This window comes from Balearica regulorum, chromosome 4, assembly GCF_011004875.1.
Source record: "Balearica regulorum gibbericeps isolate bBalReg1 chromosome 4, bBalReg1.pri, whole genome shotgun sequence".
NCBI lineage: Eukaryota > Metazoa > Chordata > Aves > Gruiformes > Gruidae > Balearica > Balearica regulorum.
Genome location: NC_046187.1, coordinates 50,286,290 through 50,308,192, shown reverse-complemented (window position 1 = coordinate 50,308,192; position 21,903 = coordinate 50,286,290).

The window sequence follows — 21,903 nt, the reverse complement described above, 5'->3', positions numbered from 1 at the left end:
CTTCTGAAGAATGAAAACTGCCTTTTGTTGTTTATTCTGTCACTGTCCAGGGACACCGGAAATATTTTTGGGGGAAAAAGAAAGAAAAAGAAAAAAAAGAAAGAAAAAGAAGATGTAGTCACCCAAAATATGTTCCTGACTGTATAAATCAGTTTCTCCTCTGATTTGAAACAGATCTTAAGCTTTAACTAACCATTTGAACTACAGGCAGCTATTTTACATCTGTCAAGGGAGAGTGTTCTCTTGCCTTATACTGAGTACTACAGCATGTCAGATAGGTGACAGATGATTACCTTGTAGTTTTCAAGCACTTAATAGTACTCTTAAGTGACTCTGGGAAAAGCAATATTATTTCAAAAAAATCTGGATTTTGGAGGTGCCAGTATCCATTATTTTATACACACTCTAAAATTCCACTTGTGGCTGGATTTCACTGGCAGAAAGGTCATCATGTGTGTCCAGTAAAACCTCAGAGGCAGGCTACCTAAGAAATACTTTGTAATAAGAATGATGGGGAAATGGATGGGATCTCTACAGCAGCGGAACCTGCAACAAATTCACCACGAGAAACTCCTAAAACACTGACGTTGCCTCCTCCTCCTCATTGTTCTCAATAGAGGAATAGAGAGCATCAGTGGGACATTGCTTCTGACTGAAAAGATAGATTGTATACACTCTGACTCAGTGGATGTGCTGAGACTATTAGTAGATTAAAGCTACCACTGAAGAAATTCAGCAGTGTTATGGCATGGTGCTTATATATCAATTTGGCTATATATATTGCATTTGGCTATATTCAGGTATTGTAGCTACATCACAGTTTGGTCACCACAAACTTGATTGTTCTCTGACATGATCTACAGACAGATAAAACAAGCACATCAGAGTAAAGGATGTCTGACAGCCAAAAACCCCTAAGTGTGAAGAAGTTCCAAAGAAGACACATGTTGTCATGAATATGTCTTATGGACATTTGTTTTCCCAGTAGCATGACTAGTGCTGTAACGGAGCAGAGATAAATCTTTAACTACCATTGACCAGCAGAAAGCATGTGCTTATGCAAAACCATCACAAACTATTTGTTCAGGATGCTCGTTTGTGTCAGCTCTGACAGACTCTTAGTACGGAATTGGATTTCTTGGTGTTATGAACGAAGTACTGGCTCAGAGCCCCACAGCACCTCCAGCTGGAGCTGCTCTGCCCCACTGCCATACGCCTTACTCACAGTGCAGGGGATGTGCTTGGTAACCTTGGAGTGCAGATTTCACTCCCGTCATGGGAAACTAAGCTACTGGTGATACCAAGACAGACAATCCACACTTGCCATCCCAGTAAGGGGGATTGATTCTTCTTGTCTTTGGTGTCTTCTTCAACCATGAAATTACTGGCTTTGCTGCATCCTGCCTTTCTGTCTCACCCTTTTCTACTTTTACATGTGGTCTCTGACAGATCTCTTGCTTACTCCAAAAGACAAAGTGAAGAGATTAATTTAAATTTTATTTTAAAAATGTTCAGATTTTTCAAAACTTTTGTGGGGTAGAAGAAAACTATCCACACTGGGTCTATTCTTTGGTTGAAGATTGGTTAAATGAACAAGCATTAAGTGTAAGCGCTTGTAGAAGTGAACTCAAGTATAATATGCCAGGGGACAGGTCACACGAAAAGAAAAAAAGCACAAGAATTCTTAAAGTTTGTGGTGTTTAACATGCTTTGAAAGGGGATAACACAAAAGTCTAGGTGACATTCCAAATTAGAAAAAAAAGTGATCCATATGCTCATATTTCCAAGGTTAAACGTGCTCTCTGAACCACAGAGATCACAGAGTAAGACTGGACTTCTAAGATCAACTTCTGACCAACCATGGGTTTAGTATTTACTTTAATGTCATCTTAGATTTCTGTAGCAAAGAAGGCAGTGCCTTCATGAGGCACCATCTAATATAGACAATTCCTTCTAGGAAGTTTTGTTTCCCTTTAACACACTGCAAATTAGATTATTTTTAAATCAATAAGATGGGTACAAGCTAGACTGTAATACCTTTATTGCGTTTCTAAATAAATGCTTTCTGTATTTTCATTACAAAACTCTATGTGATGTATAAGAAATGTTTTTCTTTTCACAAAGTGAAAGCATAATCCATCAGGTTCTTGCTTTTGTAAATTCTCAGTAATCCCAATTAAATAATGCAGCACTATTCCCATGCATAAAGCTTTGTCCTGTTGTCATAAGACTGAATTCATAGTTATATAACTATATTAGACAAGAGGTGTCATACCCCCAAATCTGATTATACTATATGATCTGCTTTTTGTTGTTTAAAAATACCTTCCATCAATAAGTTATGTAATTTTTTTACACATATGGCTATATATGTTAATTTAAATATTTCTTGTAGCCACCTTCTGGCTAGTTCCAGTACCTCAGCCATTGGACATAAACTGTGAGGAATATAAACTAGACCATAAAAAAGCAATGAAAAGTAAAATGCAGAGGTGAACAGAACAGCATTCTGCCTCGAAATGTTACCTCAATTTTTTTTTTCCTATCAAAGTAAATTTTAAATGATTGGACCTCTTAATAATGTCGAAGTGAACTGCTGAAATATGAGAACTGAGAATGCTTAATTTATTCTATTTATATCTGAATGGATATTTTTTTAAAAATATGCCATTTCCTACTAAGTATTGCTTGGCTACCTATTTACTGATATTGTTCTTGGAAGAAAATGGATATTCTCTTTTGTTTATGCAGCCAATGCAAATCAGTTTTGATTTTCTATCAGAGATATTTTAAAATTCCACATGTAAAATTTCAAATAGAATACTCTTAAGATGTGTCTTATCAGTTTATGAAAAAGGATTGTACAAGTTATTCACCACAGATGATTCAGTGACACAGAAGACCCTCTTTGTCTTGTGCACCTTGATAAACATTCCAGTCAGAGTACAAAAATTCTGTTTCCATATACTTAAAATCTTGCTTTTTGATGAAGTAAGCACTCTTCATAGTGCTTATTAGTATTTTTTCTCAATTTTTCAGTATGCAAACATTGAACTCCATCCTGCTGTTCTTATTCTCAGAAATGGTTTCTGTGGAATAAAGCACACAAAAGGATTCCAGTATAGCAATATGCCCTCAAGTGCCTAGTTTCATTTTTTGAAAAGTCCTATTGATTTCAGTAAATGATTTGAATATATAAAATTACTCTCAGGCTCAAATACCTGTAGAAACTTTGATCTAGGGAAAGCAGCGCAGCTTAAGAACATTTCCTACATTGTCCCTGCAATTAAATTCTATACATAATTTATCATATTCTACTAGTATAGCCCATCTAGTCTAGTCTATTAGTTTCTCTAACATATCTAGCATCAATATACATACAGATATATAGCTTAAATATATTGTATATTATAGTATCATAGCATAACTCAAGCAGAAAGGGCATTGTGAAGGTGTGAAATCCATCCTCCTGCTAAGGAAGCAGGGCTAGCTGTGAGATCGGTCCAGGTTACTCAGGGCTTTACCCAGTCTGGCCATGAAAACCTCCAAGAACGGAGCCTGCTCAACCTCTTTGGGTGACCTGATGGACTTTCCTCATGGGAAAACATTCCTCTTTACATCCAGTCTGAACCTCTCATTTCAATTTATACCCAGTCTCTCATCCACCCACCACCATGAAGACCCTGGCTCCATCTTCTCAATGCCCTCCCTGAAGGTCTTGGGGTCTGCTGTTAGGTCCCACACAGTAAAAACTTCTCCAGGCTGAACAAGCCCTGGTCATGCAGCCTCTGCTCAGAGGATGAGTGATCCAGTCCCTACCAGCTTGGTCACCCTCCCATAGATGTGCATCTTTGTTATGTTGGGGGGCCCAAAGCTAGGGGCAATGCTCTCTATGTGCTCTGAGTGATGTGTGGAGGGGGATAATCCCTTCCCTTGACCCGCCGGCCATGCCCCTGCTAATGCAGCCCAGGAAGCTGGTGGCCCTCTCTGCTGCCCGGGTGCTGCTGGCTCATGTTCAGCTCGCTGACCACCAGCACCCCCATGGCCTCTTCCACAGAGCTGCTCCAGCCCAGCAGTCCCTATGCTGTACCGCTGCAGGGGCTTGTTTCTTTACAGGTGCAGGAGTGGGCCTTTGCCCTCACTGGATTTCGTAAGGGTCCTGTTGGTCCATTCCTCCAGCCTGTCTGGGTCCACCTAGATGGCAGTCCTGCACAGGAGCATATCAGCTGATGTCCCTAGGGTGATGTCATCTGCATACCTTAGAATCATAGAATCACAGAATCATTTAGGTTGGAAAAGACCTTTAAGATCATCGAGTCCAACCAGAAACCTAACACTGCCAAGTCCACCACTAAACCTTGTCCCTAAATGCTACATCTACACATCTTTTAAATACCTCCAGGTGTGCACATATTTGTGTGTAGATGTGGATATACATACATATATTTACATACTTACACACATTACATTTTGTTCACCAGTCTATCAGGCATAATATACTCTACATAGTATTTAAAAAATAATTGTGCATTTTTCAGGTCTGATTAAGATGCACTTAAGTTTCTGTTGAAGTGTAGCAGTGCTAAATTAAACTAGAACTCAAAGTGAGTAAAAAGCATGCTCTCAAAATTCACGTGCAAGTTCATCTTATTAATAGTCTTCTCTAAATGTTTTCTTTTCCCCTCCACATCTTGTATGGAATTTTACTTTGAAAAATGGTGTCTTTGTCAGAGTTGGTGGAATGATAATTAGCTCATCAGTAAAGAGGGAAAAATTTAAAGCTATGAAACAACAAGGCACAATCAGGTCTATGAGAGATAAGTAGGAGGTGTTTTATTTTCAGGAGTCTTGATGAATTGAATCAGTTTTTTCCAAGTGTTCATATACCCCTCCAGTTTAACCCACGAGCAATCATTAAAGTTCACTGGGCTACCAGTGTTCCACTAAGAGAAACCTTTACAGCATATTCCCAACTTGAATTCCTGTGAAGGGTACTGAAACATGTACCGCCTTGTAGAAGGTAAATCACAAGTGCAGGTTTTCACTCTTCTTAGAAGATCTCTAGCTGTACAGTGAACAAAGTCTCACTTTAAACAGCTGTCAGCAGAGTTGAGCTTCCCATGTTAGCTTAAAAATGCATCTTGGTTTAAAGAAACGCTTCCTAACAATCTGTCCCCAAATGCTTTAGAAACTTCCAAGAGGCCTAATAAGTTCATTATGCACAGGGATTTAAAGTCATCCTATAGGCTTCTTCATATAAAAAGGTGCAATAACACTTACCTATATTATTTATCTTCTACAAGCATATTTTTCATATTTGATCACATTCTGAAGTCTCCTTGTCCTCTCTTATCTGCAACGGTTTTAAGAAAGGAAAAGATTTTTGGTTAAATGTTGTAAAGTTGGAATTCTTGCTGACTAGTGCAAAGTTGTCTGAAGACTTCTTATCGTCATCAGATGACCTGCATTTTCAATGATTCTGCACAAAATTTTCTTCCATCGAGGAACTTCTTGTATTCTTTTCTCGATATTCTTGAACAACCCTGAGTAGAAGACAAAATGATATATTTCTCTTCCTCATTCTCTTTCCTCTCAGCTAAACTGTCAGATCATGGCTCATGTCCTTGACACGGCAATTTTTGACTTTGTACAAAACAGAGGAAAAGAAAGAGTGGAAGGGGACAAGGATTTTTCTGGAGTTTGCAGTTGGGGTCAGTACAATGAAAACAAACATTCAGTCAGATACAGAGTTAAGGAGAAAGGTTATAAATGTGGTCTTAAAGACCACTATGTAGAACTAATAAATGAGTTAAAGATTTGCCTGCTAACAGAGATGGGTCTGCTAACATACACCACAAACAAATAAGAAGCGGTTAGCTACTGGCCAAAGGGATGTTCCACCAGCTGTAGAGATCACAGACAGTCTATTTATTGGCCAGTTCCTGAGCATTTTAAAAATTAGTATGAGGAAGTAATTCAGTTCAAGCTCTGAAGAGTGTGGATAGCATACAACACATGTTATGATCGTGTTATGGAGACTAACAAATCAGTTTTGAATACAGATCAGAAGACTCTATGTGTGTATGTAAACTATATTTTATGTTCTGGTGGAAACTTATATTTAATATAAAGAGCAACAATGTACCATAGATTTTAAGGAAAATGCCAGTTGATCTACTAATGGCTCCTCTTTAATCTAAATGGTACACATAATTTGTTTGTTGTTTCTTGGTATTACTTTATTATTGAGCAAAAAGAATACATGATATTCAATCTTTGAAGAGTATAAGAACCATAAGCATCAGCATGTCAAATGCAGCAATGCAAAAATTCCAGAAAACAATCAGTTCTGACCTGTATTTCAGGAAGGAGTTAAACATTGCTGAAGAAAACAGAATTACAAAATTATAGTTGTTATGTTTTTAGTCTCTCCAAACCGCATTTAAAATGTACATCCAGCTGCTTCATTTTTTTTACCACTTTCCCACATCGCTCTACTTACATTCCGAGCTCTTCATTATTTAACATAATTTTGTTCTTTTAATAAGTTTTCTTCATTTTTCCATGTACTTTCTGGATTTTTGCTCAAGCTTTTTATATCAAGCTGCAGTTTCTGGAAGACTTGGATTGCCTGAGCACTTTCCAAACCTTTTACTTTGTGTTTCAGTTCCTTCTTCATGACTTCACTCTTTGTGCCTAATCAGTCTATCAGACCATCATAGGTATTTTTAGACAGCTGGTATCTAGGCACCTTATTACTATTAAAGATATTAGAAAGTGCTCTAAAATAATGCTATAAAAAGAAATATTCATCAGGAGGAGTTGTGCTGCAGAGATACAAGAAGTGCTGACAAAGGGCTGGTCATTCCAGTTCACATCCACTGCAAACCTGCAGGACAAACAGCCTCATAATTAAATGAAGCAGTAAGTAGTGATCAGGCACGATTCCTTTTTTTATGTGATGCCTCTTCTGTATAAACAGTGATAACAGGCATTTTACATCAGTGGGTCCACACAGGCACACATAGGCAATAGCCTGAGCAAGTGTCAGGAAGGAATATATTGAGAATCTGATCATCCTACACAACCGTTATGAAGTTGGTCAGTGAGGATGAGACACAGTCTCATTTTCTCACCTGTGCCATGTCTGATCTAGGAGAAATCTTTTGCCACATCTTGCTCACATGAGTGACACAGTAATATCCATTCCAGTATGGAGAAAGCTGAGTACAGCCTGAGAATGCACACTTTTATATATATATATATACAGTACTGTCATAGCTCCAGAAGAGTAATAGATGGTATTGCACTACAGGGAGAAGCTCTCATTCCCACATCATCATTATTATCACCAGCTTTTTCATGGAAAGTGGTAAAAAGTATTTATAACTTGTCATCAAAGAAACTGACTGCCTCACACAAAATCAATCCTGATCCTTCCTTTCCTTTTGCTACCAGTACTCCCAACATCCTGGCAATTTTTCCAACTTAGCAGACCTCAGGAAGGATAGGATTTCTTTCTTTCTTTTTTTTTTTTTTTTTTTTTTGTACTTTTAAGTATGTCACAAGAATAGTACTAGCCATCCTCCTGCTGCTTTAGTCTCTCAGATGAACTAAGAGCTCTCAGAAGCTGCTGTGGTGGTGCTGGACAAATTTCTTTTCTAAACCTGAGGCAACTTTTCCATCTTGTGAAAGAGATGAGATGGAAAAAGGCATCATGGGCTTGAGGTGATATCAGTGAGTAATTGTTACCTGATAAAATAGCACTCAACAGCCTGCCAGTGCTGGTTGGAGGCCAAGAAACAGATAATCTGGCAGCCCTTTTTGTCCAGGAAAGCCCTGCTGCTGCTGCTGCTGCTGCTGCTGCTTCCTATACAGTTTTTCATCAGACAGGCAGGCAAAGAGTTGCCATCCAAGTGTAAAATCAGACCCACAAACCTTCAGTCACAGGGTGAGCATGAGTTCAAGAGGCCCTGAAGCACCTCAAAAGACCATCGATTCATCCAGTGAAAAATCACAAGGAAGATAATTTCTGACAGGAATAGGTTCCCAACACCATGTCAAATTATATTTTGACCACAGACACACACACACACAAAAATTGATTCAAACTATTTAAAGCAAATGTCACTGCCAGTTCCTTCAAGGTTTCAGAAGTCTTTGAGATCTCACTACCACATACCCTTATTATATTCTCGGATTGAAACAGAGAAAAAAAATCTTTCCCTCCTTTTTCTGCTCTTATTTGATTTTCCAGTTTTGTGTGAAGTTGTTATTGAAGTGAATTAGTTGGAAACTGAATCAAAGAATATATTCTTCCTGTACCTGCAGAAGAAGAAACATCTGTCAAAAGATGGATTAGTACTCTAATAAAATAATTCCAAACATTAAGCTAATAACTTCTACTTAGTTGCCACTAGCATTTAGAGTTAATACTTACTGATTGTTCTTTCTTAATTTAAAGGACAGTTAAATTAATTTAAGTTCTTACTATTTAGAATTTTATCCCATTTTTATTTTTAATATCTGTTGATTTTTACCTGCTTATATATTCATTAAAACTTCCTTGTTCCCATTCTACATATTTGTATTTTTTGCTGGTTTTTGATTGGTTGTTTGTTTTCTATTTTGTTTTGGGGGTGTACTTCCATATTACTGTTTCCTAGTTTGTTGCACCCCAGAACACTGATGGAATTAATCTTGAAACTTATAAACTAAATTTGCCCTTTTAGATATAACAGAGCTATGGTCAGGTCTTGTGTGCAAGTGGTCTGGAATGGCTGAATTAATGGTATATTCAGCTTTTCCCTGTGCTTCCATAGGCCCCATGTGGTGCCCACACACCCCTGAAGAGACTGCTGGGATGGTACAGAAGACTCTCTAGTCTAAAAGGAAACAAACCTGGTTCTGCCTTTCCCATAATTTCTTTTGGAAATTGTTGTCTTGGGGTCAGGAAGTATGTTAACAACTAAAAAGAGTGAACAGTCAGTGGTCCCATGTGTTGGCTTGCTCTCTGACCTTGCTTTATTTAGCAGTATTAAACATTAACTATCTTGAAACAAGGGTATGCTCCAAAATAATGCTCTTTAATAACAGTGTGATGTACAATCATGGCAGGAAATATTCTCAGTGACTTCCTGATTTCTGGCCTCCTTGCATAGGTAAGTTTCGTTAGGCACTGACCAATGTGTTCCTTGTATTGACATAATCTTCTTGAGCCATCAACCCTGGACTAGCTGATGCTGCGAGTTTGTGGCTGTGCTCACTGTCAGCCCTTTGAATTCTCCTGTCTTGGACATACATCTGCCCCATTCAGCAGGCAGAATATCTGCTTTCTTCCTGTTTTTGTTAGATACTTCCCAGATTTGGGATAGGCTATTAACATTAATGACTACTGTTGCATTGATGTAGAATGTATTACTCCTCACCATGTCTTGCACAGTGCATGTAATATTTCAAGTGTACAGTGAGAATTTATATATATAAAAATTATATAATATATTATATTTATAAATTTGTAAATATGTTTATAAATATATTTCTAATATATTATACTTGCATAGTGTCTAATATGGTGAGAATTGGCTGGCTGGGAGTCAGCTTCAAATGCTCAAAGTGTGCACAAAAATCATACAATGCTCTCCTTGTTCAGATGTGGGATTTAGGTACTCCATGACTTGTCAAATGTCTCATAGAAATTCTGATCTACTAGTGCTTGTTCTCTAGAGTTCATTTAATTAACTCTGTCACCCACTGTGATTTCACAGTCTAAAACAATCCACATATTGTTGCTGCTGTTTTTAAGCTGATATAGAAATTGGTCTGTCTACCACCTGGCAATTCTGTACTTGCCTAAAGATAAAGGCAAATGTGGCAAATAATCCATATACGCATTTGGTTTTGTAGGTGAGGTTACACTAAACATGCCTAAGGCACGCCTAAACTGTCAATTCTACAGGTCACGCTCATCCAACAGAAGTTACACAAACCACCCTTTTCTGCTTATATCATAGCCTACTACTTGCAAAAATAAAAACTCTCTAGTTTTTGCTTCTTGATCCTTTCTAGTTTGTATTAAAGCATACAAATTTTGGAGGTCTAAATCTAAAACTGTTTCCATCCAATATTGTTGCTCAACTTGTTCTGCTCTCAGTGAAGTAATGAACTTCATTAATTTATTTTACTTAGATTATTAAGTGAGGTAAATCAGTCAGTGTACAGGAAGATGTAAAATAGATAGAAAGTGGATAGAAGCACAAATGATGATGGCAAGGGGAATACCTTTTTTAGAGGTGTAGAAGGTAGAAAAGCTCAGTCTGCATAAAAGCCTTGGAAGGCTACATGCATGTGAATGGTTATGAAACCAAACATGCTTCTGCTTTAGCAGGGGGGTTGGACTGGATGATCTCCAGAGGTCTCTTCCAATATCTACCATTCTGTGATTCTGTACAAAAGGGATAAACACAACTTTACAATATTGGGAAATCTTATTATGTCAGGGAGGAAAGCAGTCATTTTTCCTCATGTGCATATTACATAGTAATAACCTCTATAAAATGTGTACAAGTCCCTTTGGTAATTAGCACTGAAAAGACCAGGAGATGAAGAGTTACCTGCCAGTGACAGTCAGTAAAGCTCTCTGATGTGATACAAACCCAGATGCATTATTTAGGAATCTCTATTAGATCTAAACAAGATGATCCATAACACTGTTATAAAAGGTTGTGGTTGCAATGAAACAGATTATTTTACCCATTCCTCGTTAATATCAGCGTATATTAAGTTACCCTTTGTGCTGTTTCAATTACACTCCATTTTGTTTCCTCTTTTTTTTGGCCAACTGTGCTTTCAAATTAGGGCTATATTAGCACGCTCTTTGTCTAGCTCATGGCAATTATGTTTTAAAAGTAGATTCCTTCCTTTAAGCTTTTGTTTTCTGCCTGGCAGGTTTTTTGTGACCAACAACTATTTTGCTCAATTGCATCCTTATTTATATCTCCTCCTTTCTCCCTCACAACAACTGAGAAGGTTTAGACCACAGCTATACAAGGCTTTTGGTGGGCATGACAGAAATACCAAGGTGTCAGATTGTTTGCAAAATGAGGCAGGTTGGTGGAAGCAGGAGGGAGAAGAATCAGGCTAGGTCCTGAAGACTTAAAGTTAAATTCATAGGGTGTATCTTGGGGCAGAGAAGTGAAAAAAAAACGTGAGCTCTTCATAAACACCACCTTAGGTGGTTCTCCAAGGTGATTCAAGAAGTGTGTCTCTTGAACAGCCTTGGTAAAACATGTTTGCTCTAGATATCTTACATCATGGTATTAAAGCAGAGAGAAACACTGAATTTCAAATGTGCTGAGTAAGTTTGTGACAGTTTTTCTCATTATAAGTTTGAGACTGTCAGGAGTGAGTTCTCTGTTTGATCCAGATGCTTTTTAGCTGAACTTCTGAGGTTGAAGGTTTTTATAAAGATAGTGAATGACTGCAGACTTGAATGCAATCTTAATGTTTAGAGTCTTTCCAGATATGTGATAGGTGTTTGGTCAATACATTCTTTGCATCGTTTCACTCTTTCACACACAGACCATAGCAGAAATTGCAGTTTCTCATTTTGAATGTTTATTTTCATCATCTATATAATTCTGGTATTGCTGGAATATTTCCATCTTTGTAATGTTAAAAGCTGGATATTAAAGCAAGGTAGACATCAACCAACATTGTAATTATTTTGTCATGGCTATATATTTCTGCTTAACCTTTTCAGAAACATATTCATAACTTTATCTTCTATTGTGGTTAATGTAGTTCCATTAGGTTTTGCATTTACTTACTTCCTAAATTCTGTTAGAAGCTCTCCCTTTGCTCATTTATGACATCAACAGGGCCAGCTGCTACATATTTGCATTTAAGAACAAAAGACTGAAGTATGGTGGTGTGTATCATCCCATGGAGAATGAATCTGGACATGTGGATCCATGCATGAATGCATACACATGCTTATTGCCTTGATTAAATACTTTACCCACTAATGTCACAGGAACTTCAACTTCAGAACCTGATGTGCTGAGTTGTTCAATACTGATAATGTGTATTCAGATTCACTACTACAAATAATTCATAAAGTTGAGTCAAGAGTTCATGTTCTAGGCTTAATTTAGAATAGGTTAAAATATGAATTGTTACATTTCCATTTCCTCTCTGATGTGCTTAATGCATCAATTTTTCAAGCAAAAAGTTGCATACATTTCATTAATGCTTCTGAGTATATGCTTCTTTTCAAGCGGCCTGTGAAAAAGCTCAAAAACCTGAATTAGTTGCTATCTGTTGTCTCCATATGAGTCCTGACAGGTGACATGAGCAGTAGTTTAAGGTTTTGCTGATTGTGTCTCTCCTGGAATACACCATGATTAATGATAGTGATGGCAAAGTAAATCTTTATTAAAGGTAACGGTTAAACAATTAAGAGAAACAACAGCCAACAGTAATACTGAAAAGTATGAAAAAAAGGAGTCCCTATGACTGAGCATTCTCGTGAACTAAATATAAAGGAAAACACATCAGCAGTAAATAATTAGGTTTAGATTCTTGCCTTATTCATAATCACAAAACTATTGTCCTGGCTGTAACAGTCTCCTACCAAGACAATGCTCTGGAATAGTTGCTACAGCATTATCTTCCAACACCAACCTTTCCACCTGCCCCCCCCCCCCCCCCCCCCAAAGTTTTAATAATTTGGAAAAGCAACTAAAACCAGACAGAGCCATACATGAATTACACTGCATAGCAACGGTCTCACCATTTCAATGCATTCAGTGCATTTCAATGTGTTGTGTGTGTTATCAACTGTCCCAGTGAAATTTCTCTGTGAATCTACTGTTCATAGATATACTTTCATTATTTATGTTACAATAGTATCTAGTTGCCCTCTCCGAGACTAGAGTGCTATAAATTCCTCTAATTAAATGAGAAATAGCTTTTGCTCTTGGAAGGTTACCATCTAAATAGAATAGATGGGCAAACAGCAGAAGAAAGGAAGTATTGTTATCCACATATTACAGATGAGAAGCTGAGGCACACACTCAAGAGATGTATGAATATTTTCTGGAGGAAGACTGAAGGGAAAAAAACCCCACATTGGTACAGACTGAAAACAAACTTCTTTTTGGTCAAAAAATTAAAAGTATCTCTTTTATATTGAGAAGTGTGCTCCATTCAACATGTTTGGGGTTTTTTTGTTGTGGGGTTTTTGGGGGGTTTTTTTTGAGGAAAACCATGGAAAGAAATCACTAAATTCACAGGATGTCACTCCATTTCTAAGGAAGATGTCTTTCTCCCTTCTATTCTTTATCTTAGTCATAGAGCTCTTCTAGAATGAATTTTCTCTTTATCTTAACTCCATCTTACCAGTCAAGTTCCTAATAACAGTACTCTTGTGTATGTTGAGGGTGAACAAAATGAGGTAATTATTTTCATTTTTTCTGTTGACTTCAGTTCTACTTTACATAAATATCTATAATATAGAACTCTGCTGTTTCTAGTCATTATTAGAGTTATTATCTCTCTTTTTCAATGCTTATGTAAGTATTCCATGTAAGATGGAATGGCTTTGGTGGAAAGCAGTTGAAAGCAATCTACACCAAGATGTTATGGAGTACCTTAAAGGGTTAAAAAAAGTATTCAAAGTCCTCCAGGATGAGGAGATAATTGAGAGAGGTTCCAATAATTTCCAGGACATTATATGTTATAAAAATGACGGAGTTCACATTCTAATGAATTAGAGAAAGTAGACTTTACTTTCTTTTATTGTCATCAAAAAGGTTTCAGAATTGCCAACATAAGCTATTTTGATGTTTCTGAAAATTTTAAACAATTCAACCTCCTTCAAATGGCAACTTTTGATTAAAAGCTTTCAAAAGTTTTGATGAGAAATAAGGTGATTTGCTCAAGTCACATGTGAAGTTTCTGGTAGGAACAGAATATGAAGCATGTGTTTCTTTCTATGTTCTAGTCCATATCACTTGTCCATTGATTATTGAATTCAAAGTATAGAACATGTAGCATAAAACTTAAAAAAAGAAAAAAAAGCAACTTCCTGAAGCTTCTCTTAATTCAGATTCCTCACAGACATCAGCTATCATTTCATTACCTAATTTTCTGTTCCATTTGGATTTTTCATGTCATATCAGAGAGCCATGTTTGACTCCAGAACCAAAATGCAGCACAACTAAGAAAAGAGTAAAAATCCTTTTTAACTTCAAAGTCTTGAATGGCATGAAATTTTGTTTCCAAGGAAACTGCAGATTTTACTTTGGTAGAGGCTACACCACAAAGAAGGTGTAAAGGCCATCTTGTAAATTGTCTCTACAGACGTAAAAGCCATATACAAGATTCCTTGGTTTAGTAGTCCCCTCCTTCCTGCCATAGAACAGAAGTAATGCTAATTTCTTTCTTCCCATATGTATGAACTGGCAAAGACAATAGTTCTCTAGCGTCAAAATGTAAGAAAATCAGAATTCAAGTATTATTGCTCTCCATGAAGGCAAACTTGAAACTATTTCCAGAAATCACAGTGAGGCTCATTCTCCTCTATGGAAATAACGAAAATCTAGAATATCTCCATCCTTTTGACAGGAATCACGTTCTTGCCTTTATTCATAGATTTTTACATGCTGGAAAGAGCCATCACCAGTAAGAACCCATGTCACCTCTATTAAAGTTTAGTGTTATACTGATTCACATCACCTGAAAAGTTGATACCTAGATTATGGTGTCTTCAGTACTCAAAATGGGCCTACTTTATAGCATATCACTAAGTGCCACTAAAACCAAATGCCTAAATGTAAACAAATATTATATTTCTATTCTATGCCATTTTTCTTACCAAAAAGAGAGTCCCAATAGTAGATCATCTCTGCTGAGAATACATTTTTTTTCATTCAAAAACTCTCACCATTACTTCTGTACATTGCTCTGAATTCCTGTTTGTTTCTTCTCCAACTGATTCCCAAACCCAATTAATTCAGCATGATGTTAGAGCAGTAATTAACAAAATGATGAGTCAGTGCTTTCATTTGTAGTGCAGCATGGTGAGATTATACAATACACTTTTCTCCTATTGCTATTTTTCCTTAACCTCTGTTGTGTTCTTCAGATTAATAATACCTCAGACTTGATACTGGAAATACTCCATATCTTAAAGGAGCAGCAGTGCAGATTTACACCATTTCTGGAATCAGCTGTAAAATCCTAATCAGATAAGCTTTCTTGGAATACTCAACCATTCTAGGATTCCTCTGAATTTAAAGAAAGTGTCCTGTATATTACACAGAAAAACTAAAATTATTACACAAATCATATTATTTCTGAAGGGTTAACCACTCTTAATATGAACTTCGCGTTCCCCTAGTGATTGCTTGTACTGGGTCAGGCTGAGGTGGAGTTAACTTTCCCCGCAGCAGCCCTCACAGCGCTGTGCTGTGTATCGGTAGCCAGCAAGGTGCTGATCACACACCGGTGTTGTGGCTGCTGCTGAGCAGTGCTGGCACCGCACCAAGGCTGTCTCCCCAACATTCCCACACCACCACCAGTAGGCCGGGGGTGGGCAAGATCCTGGGAGGGGACACAGCCAGGACAGCTGACCCAAGCTGACCAAAGGGATATTCCATGCCATATGACATCTGCTCAGCAATAAAAGCTGAGAGAAAGGAGGAGGAAGGGGGACATTCGTTATTTACAATGTCTTCCAGAGCAACCACTATGCATACAGAAGCCCTGCTTCCCGGGAAGTGACTGGACATCACCTGCTGATAGGAATTAGAGAATAAATCTTTTGGTTTTTCCTTTGCTTTCATGTGTGACCTTTGCTTTTGTTTTATTAAACTGCCTTGATCTTGACCCATGAGGTTTTTTCCATCTTATTTCCCCCCCCCCCCCCCCCCATCCTGCTGAGGAAGGGAATGATAGAGCAGCTTGGTGGGCACCTGGCGTCCCACCAAGGTCAGCCTACCACGTTGCTCCAACACCATCAGCACGTTTTGTTAACTTCTTGCCCCACTTGCATATAAGTTTTATTTCAAGCGTGTATTGATGTTAACTATTACTTTGATTAACTCAGGACAGAGAATGACTGTCCATAACAGGATTTAACCTTGTGCACAGGCAGTAACTAACGAGTGAAGGTATTCAGTAACTCCTGTCCTTACAGCTAAAAGTCTGCCCTCTAATCTGCTGACATTGTAGTGATAGATACCAAGCCCACTTATCATTCAAGCCAAGAATCTTCATTATTAGTAGCACTAGGAATAAACATTCATCATGTAGGCTTTATTATCTGCAAGGGCTGCTTTTATGTGCTTAGTTTTAGAGCTCTCTTTAAAACCATTTGGCTTGCATTGCTAAGTGAGAAAAAGTATTACCTTTCCTATTAGATGGCAAGAGCTATATTTTTGAAATCTGGCATCTAGACCTCATAAGCTTCATTGATAAAGATATAAATATTCTTCTGAAAGCAATGGGTGCCTGAGACAGAGAGAGAAGTCGCCAGATAGATAGCAAAGAGCAATTACAATTTGGGTTGTTGGGTTGGTTATGTTTGGAATACATGTAGTTCCTTGAATACCTTACAGAAAGATATGATTCTTTAACCTGTGCCCTTCTCACTAGAATACACTCAGACAGTAAAAACCAATGTCTTATAAAGAGTTAAAATTTTATTTCGTTCTGTACCTTAAACGATTCTTTGTGATAAGGATGAAATTGCACCTTTACCCCTAAGAAGTCTGATTAAATGACCCAGATTTAAATCACTATTGCAAAAATTATTGATTGGGACCATAAGCACCAGGCTCCTATTAGCTGGTGCTTGCCTGTTCTAGGGTGGCACTCCTTTTTATGAAATTCCTGAAAAAACATCCTGTATCAAATACCATCTTCAATAGATAAAACCACATTGGGAATGGAAATGACAGCCCTAAGCCATTGCTGCTGTCTGTGCTCCATTTGGCGCTGCCAATAGGTTCCATCATGTTGGACAGTTATTGGAACTTTTTTTTTAAAAAAAAAAGTTTCCAACCCAGACAGTTACATAATAGTATAAACAAACAAAGAAAGCATAGCCTCAAGCCCTTAAAAATTTAAAATCCTATTTTAAGGGGAACAGCTTTAACCTGATGCTCAATTGAGGTGCTTATGGAACAGCACATAGGTAAGCTACATACTCCAAAAAAAAAAAAAGTAATTATGTGAGAGATTATTAATTCCAAAAGACTCATTTATTTGCTGATCTCCTTGTTATTTTCTCAATTAGCTTAGTGCATCTCTCAAGCTTGGCACCAAAGAACAAAGACAATATTTTAAAAAGTGTGTGCAAGTGGCTGGATGACTTCTTGGCTAAATCAGCAGTGCAGGTGGGACCTAATTACAGGCAATACAGTGGCCTTGTATAACACAGAAGCCACAACATAATTTTATGTGAATAAAAATTCCAATGAGGCGCTCCTGTGAACACTGCTCTTTGCTACAATTTTAAATGCTTTTAAAAAAATGTTCTGCCATTCATATTAATTTTATTGACATTTGCTGTAGCTATAAATGAAACAGTTAAAGAGCTGAAAGCGTTCTTCTGAAATTACTGTCAGCTGTGAAGAATATGGTAAAGCTTGTGAAACTCTTCCCTTTAGTGATTTCAAGACCTGTTTCTGAGAGAATGAAGTGTATCTTGTCCTATACAGAGTGGGGAATAATTTCTGTGGAAAATGCTTTGAGAGGAGATATGTATCATGATGGGTAGAATATGATTCAATAATCTCATAATTGTGTGGAGGTAAAATATATGAAAGTAAATGAGAAGAACAGATAGAAATTGTTATCAATCTGTGTTGCAGATTTCATTTAAAACAAAAGCCAGATCTTCACCCAAGTGAAATGTCTGTTCTGCTGCAGCTAGGAGGAAGGTAGCCCATTTATAGTCATACTATTCCAGAGCTTGCTAAGGACAATTAAGTGATAAAAATGGCTTCAGCTCAGAGTTTCCCTATTTTATTCTCAACTGCAAATACCTCACTTCGATATTTCAGCATAGTGCCACCATGTGATGTTCTTGCCTCATGTGCACGTTAGCATAATGCTGCCCACTCCCTGGCCAGGGACATGGTGCACGTGCCTCGCTGGTCCTGGCTGTCACACTTCATCCCTCCTCAGACTGTCTGCATCTGACTGTGGAGTGTCACTCTGAACTATCTCAATTTTTAAAAGTGGTTCTATAGGCCAGCTGGGTCACAGACCAATGCTGTTAGCAAAAAAGCTGCGGCATTGCATACACGGCAGTGTATATATCTCATAACTTGTGACCACAATGAAAAGGAGTTCTTTAATCACAACAATAAGATCCACCAATAATGTAGGTCAAAGATGTCAAAATGTATGAGGCTTCTAATATATTTTTTTTCATATATTAATACTACAGGGCAGAAGACTTGCCTATCCAGGCCCTTTTAAAATTTTTAGCTGTGCTATAATAGTTATCCCTGCTATCTCCTCCTTAACAAAGGAACCTTTCTGAGAAATTGAATCCCTAGGGTTTTATGGGAAAGTTTCCACCTTTCATTTAAGAAGTCAGAAACCAAATGGCACAATGTTTGTAAGCCAAGAGGGAGAAGCATGTGCTAATCTTATCCCTCCAACTTTCTACTACCTTACTGCTGTAACAGATTCAGAGAATAAAGCACCTGAAGTATGCCTAGAAGTGATGTTTAAAAAAAATAAAAAAAAAAAAAAGAGAAGAGTTGAGGTTCGCTCTCTGGAAATTTCAACAGTTAACATTTCACCTGTTTGGCAATGCCACTATTGAACCGACATCATGCCCTCACAGAAAGCATTTTCAAAAGTTCCTGAGCAGAACAATAACTAGCAGAATGAATTTTATATATATATGTTTGTGGGTTTTATTCTGGTGAATATTGGCAAGATGCTAAATATAGAAATATTTTAAGGGTTTGTTTGCGGGTGTTTTGGGGTTTTTTGCTACATAGGGAGGATTTAGCCTAAAATTACTTCTGTGAATTTGTATAAGAGTTCCATCATTTAAAGCAGAATCCTATATGAATGTAATCAATGTACATCCTTTTTCATAAAACATAGTTTATATTATTTGTGGAGGGAATTGAAGGGATTTTTTGTTCGATGGTGTATATTCACATACAGAGAGACTGAAAAGCAGACCAAAAGTATATTTATGTCTGTATGTCCCTCTTTAGTTAACAGCAGAATGGAAATGATACAGCTAATTGCTACCTATCTTTTCTCTACAACAAATGTAATTAACATTAAAATACAACTTTATCGGAGAAGAGACCAAGTTGATCATACAATATGAAAAACAGAATTTATGTATGTTTGTTATGAAGCTGGTTGTGCCTGATATTGTTCATCATATAGCTTGGTGAAAATCAGGATAAATCATTTGCAAAAGTATGAACCCACATTTGAAACAGGCAATTGTAGCATCGTTTTGAACGTAAGTTTGTAAATGATGTAATTAATTTTTTTTTTTCTGAGGATCTTTCAAGAGTTTTCAGCAAGAAATGAATTGTTCACACAATTATTCTCTGATATCTGTAGGTTTAGGACCAAGGACCAAATGAAAAGATGCTTGCTTTAAATGAATATTACTAAGCAACAGGGCTTGAATAAAAAAAAATATTTTCTTTATGAAAACAACTATATGTATGCACAAGTTACAGCACATGGAGTAACAAGATTGGAAGATAGCAAACTATTGAGATAGAGGAAATTAACTCCTAGAGGTTCCAGCAATTCTCTGCCTGTCCTCACCAAAGGTTGGTTATGACAAAATCAATCAAATGTGATTAAAAAAAAAAAAAAGTCTACACCCTGTATAACTAAAAAGACAATATTTGCATGACATCCAAACTTCTCATAATGGCAACAACAAGCATGCTACAAGTTTATGCTACAAGAATGCTAAAAAGATAATACAGGAGACATAATTTACTCCTTTCAGAAACCCAGATGGATAGATCTCTCTTTCATATATAAGACTTCATACATATAGGTACAATTATAGAATGAAACAATACAAACACACTGCTCCTGGGTACATACATACAGGACCTGGGTACAGGTAATATATCCTCATTCCTGATTACCCCTTTCCTGTCTCCACCAAAGTAGCTTGATATTTTCTAATGAAGACATATAAGTAGGACATTAAATCTCTGTAGCTGTGGTGCTGTATCTGATTGGATTTAATGCACCTTCTCTGCCCCATTATCTTTCCAATGTGGCATGGTCCAGAGTATCATATTCTTTCACATAGAGGCAAAAACCTGTATTTACAGTACTGAAGATTCGTATCCCCCAATTCTTTCAATAAGTATATCTTTTGACATTTCTTTACATTGAATCTCTTTTTTCATAGCTGGTGTTGAGTTTATCTTCCAGGGCCTATACACTGAAAAATTAAATGTCATTCAGTTTAGCTTATTACCTCATCTGCTAATAGTCTGGTTTCCATTTACATTCATTGATGCTGCTGATTCCATGCAGCTTCAGCTTTTCTGTAGATTTTCCTGTTATGTAGTTTATTTCACAGTTATTCCTATTTCTTTCCTGTATGAAAAACCCATGTAAAAACAATCCATGAGGGAGGAGAGCGGGATGACTTACTGAAAGATTTATAGTTGTACACATCTGAGATCTATATTCAACAAAACAATGCCCATACCATAACGTACACCTGCACTGACCTTGAGTAAATCACCTCCTGTGTAGGTAGACTTGGAATGCTTACTATGTTGTTATTAATTTAATTAATGAAAGAGCCAAGCACATTTTTGGATCAAGCCTTGGGGTATTTCTCAGTTTTCAGTGTGAAATAGACCTTCTGTGTGATCTGTGATCACCATTCCTACTCCTTGCCTTTGGTGTAACCTCTCCCCTCCGTGGCCAAGCAATCTTCTTGTGGCAGATGTGAAGTTTTCAAAGCAGTAATTGTTTGTATGCCCTTATGGATATTACACTGAATTACACATCAATCTCTAATTTAAACTTAGCCCACTGAATTTTTCCCTCCTGTAATCTCTATAAACATTTGGCCTGTACCTGGCTGAGCTGTTGTAGCTAAAATTGTTGCTGCTGCTGAGCTAGCATTGGTGTTTGCTTCCACATAAATATGTTCTCTGTTGAAGCTTCTAATTGAGACTATGTATTTTTTGTGTTTTTCATATCTCCTTTAAAATGGCTTGACTTTTAAATATTTGCTGGATGTTCATCTCCTTTACCCCTTTTCCCACACTTTCAAAACACCACTTCCTTTTCCGTTCCCTTTCAGCCATGCACACTGGCTGATGGCTTATGCTGTTGCTTTTGTGCTACTTAAAACTATGCATGTAATTTTTGCTCCTATTTGATTATAAACAGAATTTGAGGACTGTATCAACTGGTTTAAAAGTATTTATTTACTACTCCCAGTAAATGAAACTCAGCAATAATTCTTTGACTTTGGAGATTTTATTTCAAATATTATCCTGGCTCAAGTAATTTTATATATAACACAAATACAGGTGTCAATTTTTTACTTTATCATTACACTTAGATGTTCTGACATCTTCTATTTAGTTACAAAAATGTATGTCACATGCACTTTTATCTTTCATGCTGACACTGATTTTTATCTCTTCAGCTGGCACATCATATTAAATGTCTTTACCTTTTTCTCCAATAACATTAGGCCAGTAACAAAATCCATCTCTGTATGCTTGGATTTCATGAGTCAATCTATATGCAAAAGGAGTAATGTCTGCTTCCTTAGAAGATATGTGCCTCTGTGGTTCATTCCTAGCAGTCAAGTTTTAGTAGACTTGGGTTACTTCAGCATTTTTAAAAAGC